General features: G+C 37.4%; 1 protein-coding gene across 5 annotated transcripts in view; it reads right to left on the reverse strand.

Annotated features, from left to right (window-relative positions):
* Window positions 1-12,974, reverse strand: part of ankrd6b (ankyrin repeat domain 6b) — an 85,115-nt gene that overhangs the window by 59,216 nt on the left and 12,925 nt on the right. The gene's annotated exons all lie outside the window — the stretch shown is intronic.

Below are 12,974 nucleotides of genomic sequence, written 5' to 3' on the forward strand. Positions count from 1 at the left end.
CTCCTGTTTGCATACAAAGTTCAACATGATTAAGCTCCTGTATTTACTTAAAGACCTGTTAGGGCTTTATCGTCCAGGCAGCATACTAAAAGTAGAACAGAAGGCAGAATGTTCAACTACCAGGCTCCTCGTCATTAGAACCAGCTTCCAGTCGCAGTACGTTAGGCTGCTACTCTCTCCACCTTTAAGGCTAAACTCAAAACCTACTTATTCGCAAAAACGTATACTGTATAATAGTATTGACCTAACCACTAGGAAAAAAGTCTTAAACCTAAAAATAGGAACAGAAAACTAAGATTATATAGTCAAACACCAACATTACATTCAAACACAATCCACCATCTACACATAGTCCTCCAAATGGGATGCAATGGGTGCTGTCCGGGAAGACATAGTCGTGCTGGGTCGTAGCTAATTCCCCACTTCTGATCCTTGTTGTATTGCCATCACACTCCTTACACACCATTTCCACTGATGTCCACCCCATACTCATTCTCATTCCACTCACACATAGTTTAGCACCAGGTGTTTCCATGCAGGCGGACCTTCTCCTCGCATTTCTCTCTCATTTCTTTTTCAGGTGTCTTGAAGCTGGAGTTGACAGTTCCTGATCCGTGGTTAATGGCTCAACTAATCTGGGACACTGCCCACTAACCCCAACCAGTTGAGGCAGATGGCTGCCACCTCTGAGCTTGGTTCTACTGGAGGTTTATTCCTGTTAAAATGGAGTTTTTTCTCCCCACTGTAGCTAATTCATGTTCATGTGGATTTGTTGGGTTTTTCATTTTTTCTTAAGAATTTTATATTTTGCCTCAAGATGACTATTGCTGTAATTTGCTCGAAACAATCATTAGCTTGAGTATCATAACCATAAAAACCACATCAGAAGTGTAGGTAAATCTGACTGCTCTATTGCTACTGCAGCTTAGTTCTTATTTACATAGACCAATGCAGGTGAAGTGTCTTCTTACATAAAGATACAAGAACCAACTATAAAAGCTCAAACAAATGGACATGAGAGTGTGAAAGCTTAAAGGTTGAACTTTGCCCAACATTCAAAATCCACAGTCTGCTCATGTTTCGGTGAAGTTACCACTGCCCGCAGGCATTTCTTCTCACTAAGTGGCAGTGCTGTTTGTAATCCTTTTCTTTTAAAAGTCTTTTCAGTCAGCAACAACTGAAGACATAACTCAAATTGAAATTTCTTAAAAAAGGCACATCATTTACATTACATTTAAAAAAAAAAATTTTTTTAATCAATATCTTAATTCAGGAGGTTTGGATTAAGTTAGTTATAATAAAATAAACCTGATTTAAACCTGATTAGGGAACTTTCTTTGATGTCTTGTAGCATCACTCCAACAGCTTTCTAACAGGCCATTACAAGTGAAAGTGAGACTTTGGCTGCTTTAATCATGGAGCTGTGGTTTGTGTCTTAGAATGCAATTACCTTAAATAATGACGGAAAAGGTGTCTTTATTTTTTTGTTTTCTTTTTACAGACTTAGGCCATGATGCATGTTATCATGACCATCTAAAAGCCGAAGTCCCAGTGCTAATATAAGATAGCATAAGAATTCTGTTCATTCAAACACCCAAAATATTTAGAGATTAGAGTGTTGGTGTAAATTATAGCATAGCATCATTATAGTGTTTAATTAGCTTGAACCAATTATGTTAACACTTTTTAAGTATTGAATTTATTGAAACAATGAGAAAAGAAAGATAAATATCACCGATTACGAGTTTTAGAAAATGACTTCAATACAAAATAAAGGTTATTTGAAAAAATAATGTATTTGCATTCAACAGTCTAAACTTTGTTCATGCTACAGGCCAACATCCATCCATCATTTTCTCAGGGCTAGATTCCCTTAAGCTGAAAGGCTTCTAATGCACTGTGGGAACGTGTGAAATACTTCCTATTGCTGGCAGAAAAATGAATAAGACTAAAGAAAGGGAAGGGATTCTCTTCCTGACTGCATTCCTGTACATTCGGCAGAAGATTCTATCCAGTCACACACACACACACACACACACACACAATAAAAGGTCTGGCACACACAATAAAAGGTCTGGCACACACTCTGAGACCTGTCAGTTGTAGCTAGGCAACAGGTCCTTTGTGCAAGCTTTTAGGAACTCAGAACTGGGCTCAAAAAGAATTGCCAGGCCTGGCTATTCACACGGCTCAGAGAGGAGGCCTGGCCTCAGAGAATACTTATTAACCTGCTCACTGCAGAAAAACAAGTGATTATGTTAGCTGCAAATCTGAACTACTTCTCTGAATAACAGAGAAATCAATAGATGATAGACAGAGCTGCTTCTGCTTTTAACAGGAAAAAGTGTCTAAAATAGTACCATAGGGTTTTGTGGTGAAAGAAAGCTTTGATTTCCTGGAAGAGCATAAAATAGCTCTCTTAATGTGTTTCAATGAGCACAATACAGCAGTCACAAAACACTAAAGAGATGTCTACACCAATGAACACACAAACATAACAATCAATTTATCCCAGAATGGATAAAGGAACTCCTAATCTGAACAAGTTCAGCTTGCACAAACAACAATGTCCTAAAAACATTGAAGGGTGAATTCTTGTCAAGCATATTTTGGTTTTAGAACAGTATATGTTAATAGAAGCCAGGTTACATTACATTACAACAGCTAAATGACTAACACCCTTAATCAGTCAGAGGTACATTCCTTATTCATAGATGCGTGTATATCGCTATGAATCTATTATTGTTTATTATTATTGATTTCAGTAAATAAATATCTGCTTATTGACATATATTAAATAAAACTATTCAAACAGGGTTATTGAGTGTGTATAAGAGATTAACTGGACAGTGCAGCAGAAAAGTTTCAAGTAATTAATTAGTTAAGTAATATATGATATTTTCTAAATCATTTTATGGAACTCTGAATAAATGACAGTTCCTAAGAATTCATAGCTTACAGCAGGTATAAAATCATCTATTTATGCATTACAATGGCAGACAAGATACATACATACATACATACGAATCTGAATTCACTAAGCATCGATAATGCATACGCCTTACACATTGTGCTAACTTTGTTTGATCTTTTGACAATGAGACCTCTGCTTTGAAAATGGACTCCTAAAAACAATATTGTCAGGAAACCTGCATGAATATTTTACCGTGAAAACTGCAATTATTTACTAGATACAATGGCATACACAGGGACACAGATTAGTAGTAGGATCAAACAAACAGCAGCAGTAAATCGCTGTGGACTAACATGCATGCCCTGTGTCTGTGCTTGTGATGGGATTTTCCTATTCAATTTCCCCTTATCTAATACATTCACTCACCTTTGAAATTATTAAAGAACGTGAATCAATATCACTTTGCTCTCTTTTAATCCTATTAAAATTTTGCCAGTAAATTTTTTTTGCTTTGAATATAGTTGTAAAAAGGAGAATCATGTTGCTATTTTAGACTGAATCACTTTAAAAATGTGCAAGAGGGCAGAAATGCAGTCTACCATGCAATTCAATCCAAATCCCAAATTATCTGAATCAAACGGTTCAAACAAACTCTTAGAGGAAAAAACAATAACAATTGCTGTCTACAGTTCCTATTGATCATACTTTAAATGCAGGCCTCGCACCCGTTCATGTTTATAGAATGAAAAAATTGCTCTGGAGGAGGTGATTAGATGCGCTTGCATTCCAAGCAACACAACAAGGTCAGGATGAACCTCAGAGAATTTAACTTCAAACGCTGTGAGCAACTCATCTGAGAATGAGAAACTTCTATTAGCTTTGTGCAGTGAGGCAGGCCATGAAGGCACTAAAATTAACCTGAATGCTGCAAGCTACGACGCTGCCTGCTGTACGCGCCTGTAATGTAGGTCATCTCCTGCCTCTGTTTGTTGATTTTTACTGCTCTGTAAAGTATGTAGACATCACTCCCATTAGGCTCTGCATGAGCTGCCAACAGACAACAGTATTTACTAGTATTTACTTATCAGGCCTTACATAATGTATATGGGAATATCAGATATAAAAGGAGAGGCTATGTAAGGTAAGGGTTGTTCAAGGTGGGCTTGTCACGTAATTAAGAAACTGAGATGATCTACTGGGATTTTAACACACAACCATCTCCAGTACTTACAGATAATTGTCTGACAAAGATAAAATAGCAAGTGACTAGCAGCAGCTCATGGGATAAGTGTGTTTTAGATGCCAGAGGTTAGAGGAGAGTTGACAGGAAAGTTTAGGAAAATAGAAAAGTTAAAATAACTTAAAGATAATAATCAGGGAGGAACCCTGCGCCTCAACCAAGATGGCAGTGTAGCCTGAAAGCTCCACACAACTGGATGAATATTTGATTAAAAAAAGCCCATGAATGTGCCATAAGATTTGAGAAATAGAGCAGCTTTGAACATGTCAAGAACCCCTGCAGCAAAACAATGTGAGATTTTTGCCAGGACACAAAAGACAAGTACGAAAACAACTACTGCTAACACCTCTCCAGTGATGACGACAGCCACAGCAGCTAGCAGCATGGTGGATATAGCTGACGTGCTAAAAGAGTTGAAGTCCCTTCGCTCGGACTTCGGTTCGAAGTTGGATAACATTGATAACCATCTGTCTGCAGTGGCTAATTCAATTGTGGCGATTGAGAAGAAACTTTCAAAAACGTAACGAGATGTTTCTGTGAATACAAAACGTATCGGAGAGGCCGAGTCACGCATAGCATTAGCAGAAGGTGAGCTCCTGCATACACGAGCTGCATTAGTCTCGGCCGCAAAACGCATAGCCTATCTTGAATGAAAAACAGAAGACCTGGAAAACCGAAGCAGAAGAAAGAATTTGAGGCTGGTCGGTCTACGCGAAGGAGCCGAGGGGAATAAAACACTACTTATCTTTGTGAGCGACGGGCTGCCGCATTGGCTCGGCTGCCCGAAAAAAAATTTCACTTTGGAGCAAGTTCATTACACGCTTGCACCGGCCAAGCCGAGCAAGAACCGAGCAGTTGTTGTCTGCTTTTTGACGTACCAAGAGAAGGAATTCATTTATCGTGAAACAAGACGGCGAGATATCGCATGCGATGGAGCCAAGCTCTTATTTTTCCAGGACCTGTCTGCAGAAACTGTTCGCATTTGGTGAGGATTTAGTTGTGAAGCAGTTTGTGGAAATGGGAACCTTCCGAGGATTTCAACATAATCCCTGTAAGATGAGAGTGCTGCACAAGGGGAGAATGCATCTATTTTCTACACCAGAAGAAGCTGAAAAGTTTCATCAGGACGTCACACATATGGGTGTAACATGCATCCCTTAAAGGTATGATGATCACATTGGACATATCAGGATAAACACAACAGTCAATGTCATATATTGTAAAAGATATACATAGATTAATGATCACAGACTTCTATATGATTGTACTATGTTTGGGAATGGGACATCTTGAGAGAACAGACATTATACACATATATATATTTTCTCTGTTATTTTTTAAGGAAATGGGTTATACATTATAACAGAAGATGATATGGTTGTTTGGACTCATGGTTGTTCTGTCCAAGGGCGAGGTCACGCAGGCTAGCTTCTCTTCACTACTAGGGGATCAGCATCCCCCAAAGCTGGTTTGCTAAAGGTGGGGTGGGAATGCTTTCCAGTCTGGAAATGCAAGGGGGTGGAGATGGGACTCTTTTTCTTTGTTTTTGGTGTTATTGTTCGAACAGTTCTTGCTGTTTTTATTTTCCCCTCTAGTGTGTGCCATATTTACATGTATATATTTGGTTTTGATGGGGCCAACAACATTTACAACCTACCACTGATCTAAAAGATGTCACCGACGGGAAACACAAAGTTAGTGAATGACTCTGAATTTAAGATTACTAGCTGGAATGTCAGAGGACTTAGAAAACTAGTTAAATTGAAACAAGTCATGAATAGATTAAAACAGCTGAGATCAAAAATTGTTTTTCTTAAAGAGACCCATCTAATGGCCTCTGATATATCTAAATTGGAAAAAAGATGGCCAGGCCAAGTGATTTATGCTTCTTATAATACTTGTGCCCGGGGGGGTTGCTATCCTGGTACACAAATCAGTTCCATTTCAAATAACTAATATTATCAAAGATTCAAATGGCAGGTATGTCATTGTACAAGGAAACATTCTGTCATGGAAAATCAACTTGGTTAATATTTATGGTCCCAATTAGGGCTGGGCGATATATATCGAATATACTCGATATATCGCAGCTTGTAGTCTGTGCGGTGTTGAAAATGACCATACCGTTAAACTCGCGGACTTTTTTCTTTTTTTTTTTTTTTTTTTAAATATCTTAGTGGCATTATGCACAAAAGGTGCACTTAAATTTAGTGTTGTTTTGAAATGTCATCTTAATGACAACATGCACAAAAGGGCACTATTTGTTTTAAAATATTGTAGTGGCATTATGTACAAAAAGTGCACTTTAATTTTGTGTTTTGAAATGCCATGTGAGTTGCATCCTGCACTAATGTCTTGTTTTGAAATGTCTCTGTGACAATTTTGCACAGAACGTGTACTTTCTGTTGACAATTTTATGTTTGAGCCACTCACTGTTTAATAAATACAGTTATGTCAACTTTGACTTAGTTGTGATATCCCCTTTTTTGCATGAAAGTTTAAAATTGGCATATATTAATGCAGTATGATCAAGAATGTTTTAATGTAGACATATAGAATCATCATACTGGTGGGATTTTGTGCATCAAAGTGTTAATTCAAGGGTAATGCAAAATATCGAGATATATATCGTGTATCGTGACATGGCCTAAAAATATCGCGGTATTTATAAAAGGCCATATCGCCCAGCCCTAGTCCCAATGTTGACACACCATCCTTCTTTGAGAAGTTGCTGTTGGCTGTTGTTATATTTTAGGCGGGGATTTAAATTGTACCCTAAATACCACAATGGATCAACTTGCCGGGGTTGATATCTCACATGCAAAAACTAGGAAAATACAGCATTAGTTGAATTTATAAGAGATTTAAGATTTGTGGATGTGTGGAGAAAACAGAACCCAAACAAAAAATAATTTTCCTGTCACTCTTCCACTCATAAAACATACTCACGCATTTATTGTTTTTTAAATATCTTTTGAATTGCTGATCAATGTCAAAATTGCTGGTACGACAGTATAGTGATTAGTGATCATGCAGCTGTGTCTATGGAAATATGTTTAGGTAAATTCACTCAACATTCTCCGAGGTGGAGATTTCAGACACACTGGTTACAAGACCCAACTTTTCTTAAATTAATAGAAGCTTGCATAGATAACTATTTTCCACTAAACACAGCTGAAACATCTGCCAGTGTGAGACGGGAGGCCTTTAAGGCATACATAAGAGGAGAAATGATTACGCACACAAGTTCCAAGACTAAACAAAATAATGAGAAAATTCAAATACTGGAAAAACAAATCAAAACATTAGAATTAGCACTTCATGAGAGCAATAATATGGATAAGCAGCAAGAATTAGCAGTAATGAGAGCTGAGTACAATAAACTGACAATTGACAAAGTTGCAAAAAATCTTTTTTGGACCAAACAAGCATATTATGACCAGGGAGAAAAACCAGCCAAACTACTGGCCTGGCGGGTAAAAAAAATGCAAGCTAAAAGAACAATTAACAGTATAATGACAACGTCAAACATTTTAACAGAAGACCCAACTGAAATTAATGCTACCTTCAGATTTTTTTATGAATTATTGCAAAAGTAAGAATATATAGGAGACAAACAACAACAAGAGACATTTCTTGACCATCTGCAATTTCAGACCCTATCTGAAGATGAAAAGGAAGTACTAGACAGTGAATTAACAGTAGAAGATCTTTGCGAGGCTATTGGCATCATGAGCATTGGGAAAGCACCTGGTCCTGACGGGATACCAATCGAGTATAATAAAACTTTCAAACTGAAACTCGTACAACCACTATTAGACGTGTTTAATGAATCATTTAATACAAGAACTCTACCACCAACAATACGATTAGCTATGATAACTGTAATATTAAAACCTGACAAACCACCAACCAGCTGTTTATCCTTTAGGCCCATCAGTTTAATGGGATGTGATACTAAAATGTTATGCAAAGCTTTTTTTAAAAGGTTAGAAAACTATCTTCCCCAGTTGATCAGCAATGATCAAAATAGTTTTGTATTGAAACGACAAGGATTTCATAACATTAGAAGAGTTTTAAATATATTGAAAAGAATGCAAAAGATACTGCAATGTTGTCAATCGATGCCAGCCAAGCATTTGATAGGATAGAATGGGGATATCTTTTTGATTTGCTTCCCAGATATGGACTGGGTGAAACTTTTCTCAAATGGGTTAAATTATTGTATACCAATCCAATAGCAGAAGTATTGACAAATAATATAATCTCCAAACCCTTTAATTTGCAACGTTCAACCTGACAAGGCTGCCCACTGTCTCCAATGCTGTTTACTTTACACATAGAACACATAGAGATATATCTGGCAGTAGAATTTGGGACACTGAACATCCCATATCATTATTAACAGATGATATAATTTTTTTCAAAAATTTGAAACAATAGCATCCCAAATCTGATCACATTAATTGAAAAGTTTGGTGAATACTCCGGGTACAAAGTGAATAAATCTAAATCAGTATTACCCCTAAACCAAGAGGAAAAGCTCAACCCCAATATAAATACACTATTCCCTGTCACACAGGATGGATTTAAGTATTTGGGTGTTTGGATAGCCTACAAATTTGGGGACATTGTTTCTATAAATTACGACCCTCTAGTGGAGACGGTACTAAAGACGTTGGATCGATGGTCTAATTTGCTAATTTCAATGATTGGACGAATAAATTTAATTCAAATGTCTATTCTGCCTAAATTTATATATCTTTTCCAGGCACTTCCTTTTCCATTACCAAGTAATTTTTTGAAGAAAATGAACAATATGTTTAGCCAATTTATTTGGAACAACAGGAAAGCTAGACTTCGGCTTAGGGTTATTATATCTACCTTATGAAAGAGGAGGAACTCAGGTCCCGAACCTTCAATGGTACTATTGGGCTACGCAATCAAGCTCCGCAATGTCTTATTTTTTATCTTCCACACCACCTGCATGGGTGAATATTGAACGAAGATCGGCTTCAAATTTACCACTAAACCAATATTTATATTCCTCAGATATTAAAGCATTAAAAAAGCAAACAAAGAATCCTTTTGTCAAAAACACAATATCAGTGTGGTATACAGTACATAAATACACTGGTGAACCAATAGTTTTGTCATAATTTACTCCTATTTGGGCAAATGGACAATTCAAACCTGGTAAATCAGGTGGGGGATTTAAATCATGGGCAGAAAAGGGCATTAAGACAGTTTCCGATCTTTATTTTGAGGGCAGCTTTCTCACGTTTGAACAGCTTTGCCAGAGGTACCAGATTCCCAGAAAACATTTTTTTAAATATCTACAATTAAAAAGTTTCATAGCATCAAAACACAAGACAATGGCGACGATACCTCCGCTATCAGTGATTGAGGAAATTGTGTTTAAAAATTTGGATGGTAAAAGACACATAACTAGATTCTATAACCTACTGGCAGGCTGTTCAACAGAATCAACAGCAGATCGATTAAATGTTTAGAGAACAGATATACAAGAAGACATTAGTAATGAAGATTGGAGGATAACGTGCCTAAAAGCTCAGAAATACTCAATCTACACAAGATTAAAACTACTTCAGTATAAATGAATAACAAGAATCTACAAAACCCCACTTATACTCCACCGTATATCTCCTAATGTTCCTGATGTCTGTGTTAAATGTCTTAATGAAAAAGGAACTTTAATTAATTGTTTATGGGAGTGTCCTAGGATTAAAATTTTCTGGGGCAAAGTACTTGAATGTTTATCATGCATGATTGGAAGTAATATTCCACTGAAACCAAGCATTTGTATACTTGGAATATACTCCAAAGGTGTGAAGAAGAAGAAGTGTGAATGCAAATAAGAATGATTGACTTTGGTCTTCTCCGTGCAAGGAGAATGACTGCACTAAGCTGGAAAAATACAGAACCACTATTGTTTGGAATGTGGAAGAAAGAGTTAATGAGCAGCCTTGGGCTGGAGAAATTATCATATATGATTTGGGGTAAACAAAGAGAATTTGTTGACATTTGGGATTCATTTATGTCTTTCTTGTCTAATAAGTCGTGTGTCACTGACTGAAGAGAAAATTGTTCGTTCACTTAAATTGATTTATTTCAATCTCGTGTTATTTATTTATTTTTTGTTGTTGTCTGAAGTGATTATGACACCATGTGAGGGGATGTTTGTGTTGTATGTTTTGTAAAAAAAATGCAAAAATTAAATAAAAAATATTGTTAAAAAAAGAAAGAAAAAAAAATACTAATCAGGGCTTGGCAAGGTGGACACAATAGTGCATTAAATGAACACTGTCCTGTAAAAATTGGATGGAGTCCAAACATATAAGATCTTTTGATAAATTAATTTTCTGATAAATCAAACATTTCAAAAAAATCTGGTATGTTAGTGTGGAAAGAAAAGTCATCGTCATTTCTTATTTTGAAGGTTTCACCTGCCTGACATCATACAGTGCTGTCAAGTCTGTGCTACAAAGAATTTAACTAACTTTAAAAATGCTCATCTCTTTTAACGCTTCAGTCAGCACAACCTTCACTTACGAATACATTCAATTATTAACCAATGGAAAATTAGGCCATCAACGCTCAGACACCAGAAACATCAGAATGTGCACACACTCCACTGAGCAGATCGCACACTGACTTATGTGTAAATAAACATAAACATACATAAATTAATATTCAAACACCAGAGGGGTATTCCATAAAGCGGGTTATGTTCAAACTCTGAGTATGTTCAGGCTCAAATGAGGGAAACTGAGTATCCCATTCCAAAAAGCGATGTATGTTCTTCTCTGAGTATGTTACCCGGGCAACATTGTCCGTGAACTAAACCTGGTCGCTGGCAGGTTTTATCAAAGAAACCCTGGGTTTCTACCTGGCTCCGCCCACCTGAACACCGTTTCTGAACCCTTTAATAAACCTTAACACTGTTCTTTGAAACACATTAGTAACATCACACACCACAGACGTGTTTACATCATTACTAATGTTGTGTTGCTTTACGGTTTTTTTTTTGGTTTTTTTTGTGCAAACGGTAGTTTTCTATCTAACATTATGGATACAGATCATTAAGTGAAAGTCACTGAGAGGTTGATCTGCATTAAAACATCGACTGACGTCTGTAGTAAAGTTCACTGAATACAAACCTGTGGATAATATAAAGGAGGAGATGATCATTTAAATTAATACACTTTTAAGGCTCAATTGTTGTTTTATATTGTTATACAGTTAAATCTGTAGATCATGTGTCTTTGAAGTTATGATGGCGCAGTGAAGCGTGACACTGCGCTTGTAAGTTGCGGGTTCGCGTCCCGCTTCAGTGTTTTTTATGACATTTTTTAGGACGTTGAGATGACTCTGGCGACAATATTACATAAAAAATCAATATACTGTAAATGATGCGATATCAAGCGGCATTTACTGTCTTTATATCCAGTGTAACAGGATTCATATTCATATCATTTTTATTCATATTATTCACCGCTCGTCACGTCACTGAAGCAATAAAGTGATGAAGTGACCAAAAAGTGTGACTAATTACGGGTGATTTAAGCCACTATAGTCACTGAAGACTGAACATACCTTTAGAACAGGCTCATATTCGTCAAACACCGACTTATTTCACCCATTAAGGTGAATAAATCACTATTTTCCATTTGGTTGCCATGGCAGCTCGATTAAATCTTTGATCCATTGATGATGGCTTTTTATTGCGCGCGTGCACGTAAGTAACCCAAGGTTTACATACTCAGGGTTGATGAACCCACTTCATGCCAGCTGTAATGGAATCCGATACCCAGAGTTTCCCATCGCGGGGTATGTTGACCCAGAGTTTATGGATAGACTCAGAGTTTGTTAACCCTCCTTTATGGAATACCCCTCTGAGGGTATTCCATAAAGTGGGCTATGTTCAAACTCTGAGTATGTATGGGCTCAAATCTGAGCCCAAACTCTAATCTGAGTATCTCATTCCTAAACACAGACATTTTTTAGGATGTCAAGATGACTCTGGCGACAATATTACATTAAAAATCAATATAATTGATTCGATATCAAGCAGCAGTCACTGTCTTTATATCCAGTGTAACAGGAGGGCTCTCTATGCAGCCATCCTATGCTGCTGCCACGTCTCCTCAGACACCTTTTATTCATATTATTCACCGCTCGTCACGTCACTGAAGCAATAAAGTGATGACGCGACCAAAAATTGTGACTAATTACAGGTGATTTAAGCCACTATAGTCACTGAAGACTGAACGCACCTTTAGAACAGGCTCATATTCCTCAAACACCGGCATATTTTACCCATCACGGTGAATAAATCACTTTCTTCTGTTTGGTTGTCATGGCAGCTTGAGTAATCTCTGATCCATTGATGATGGCTTTTTATTGCGTGCGTGCACGTAAGTAACCCAAGGTTTACATACTCAGGGTTGATTGATCCACTTCATACTGGAATCCCATACCCAGAGTTTCCCATCGCTGGGTATGTTGAGAGTGGTGGCCTAGTGGTTAAGGACGCTGGACTTGTAATCGGAGGGTTGCCGGTTCAAGCCTCACCTGGGCCGTCACTGTGGGATGTTGTCCCTTAACCCCGAACTGCTCCCCAGGCGCCGCAAAAATGGCTGCCCACTGCTCCTCAGGGATGGGTTAAATGCAGAGGACGAATTCCATTAATGTACTAACATTACATGGTCAATTAAAGGCGAAAGCCCCGATTTAATCTTTAATCTTAATGTTGACCCAGAGTTTATGGATAGACTCAGAGTTTGTTAACCCTCCTTT

The sequence above is a fragment of the Gouania willdenowi genome, chromosome 24, assembly GCF_900634775.1.
Source record: "Gouania willdenowi chromosome 24, fGouWil2.1, whole genome shotgun sequence".
Classification (NCBI taxonomy): domain Eukaryota; kingdom Metazoa; phylum Chordata; class Actinopteri; order Blenniiformes; family Gobiesocidae; genus Gouania; species Gouania willdenowi.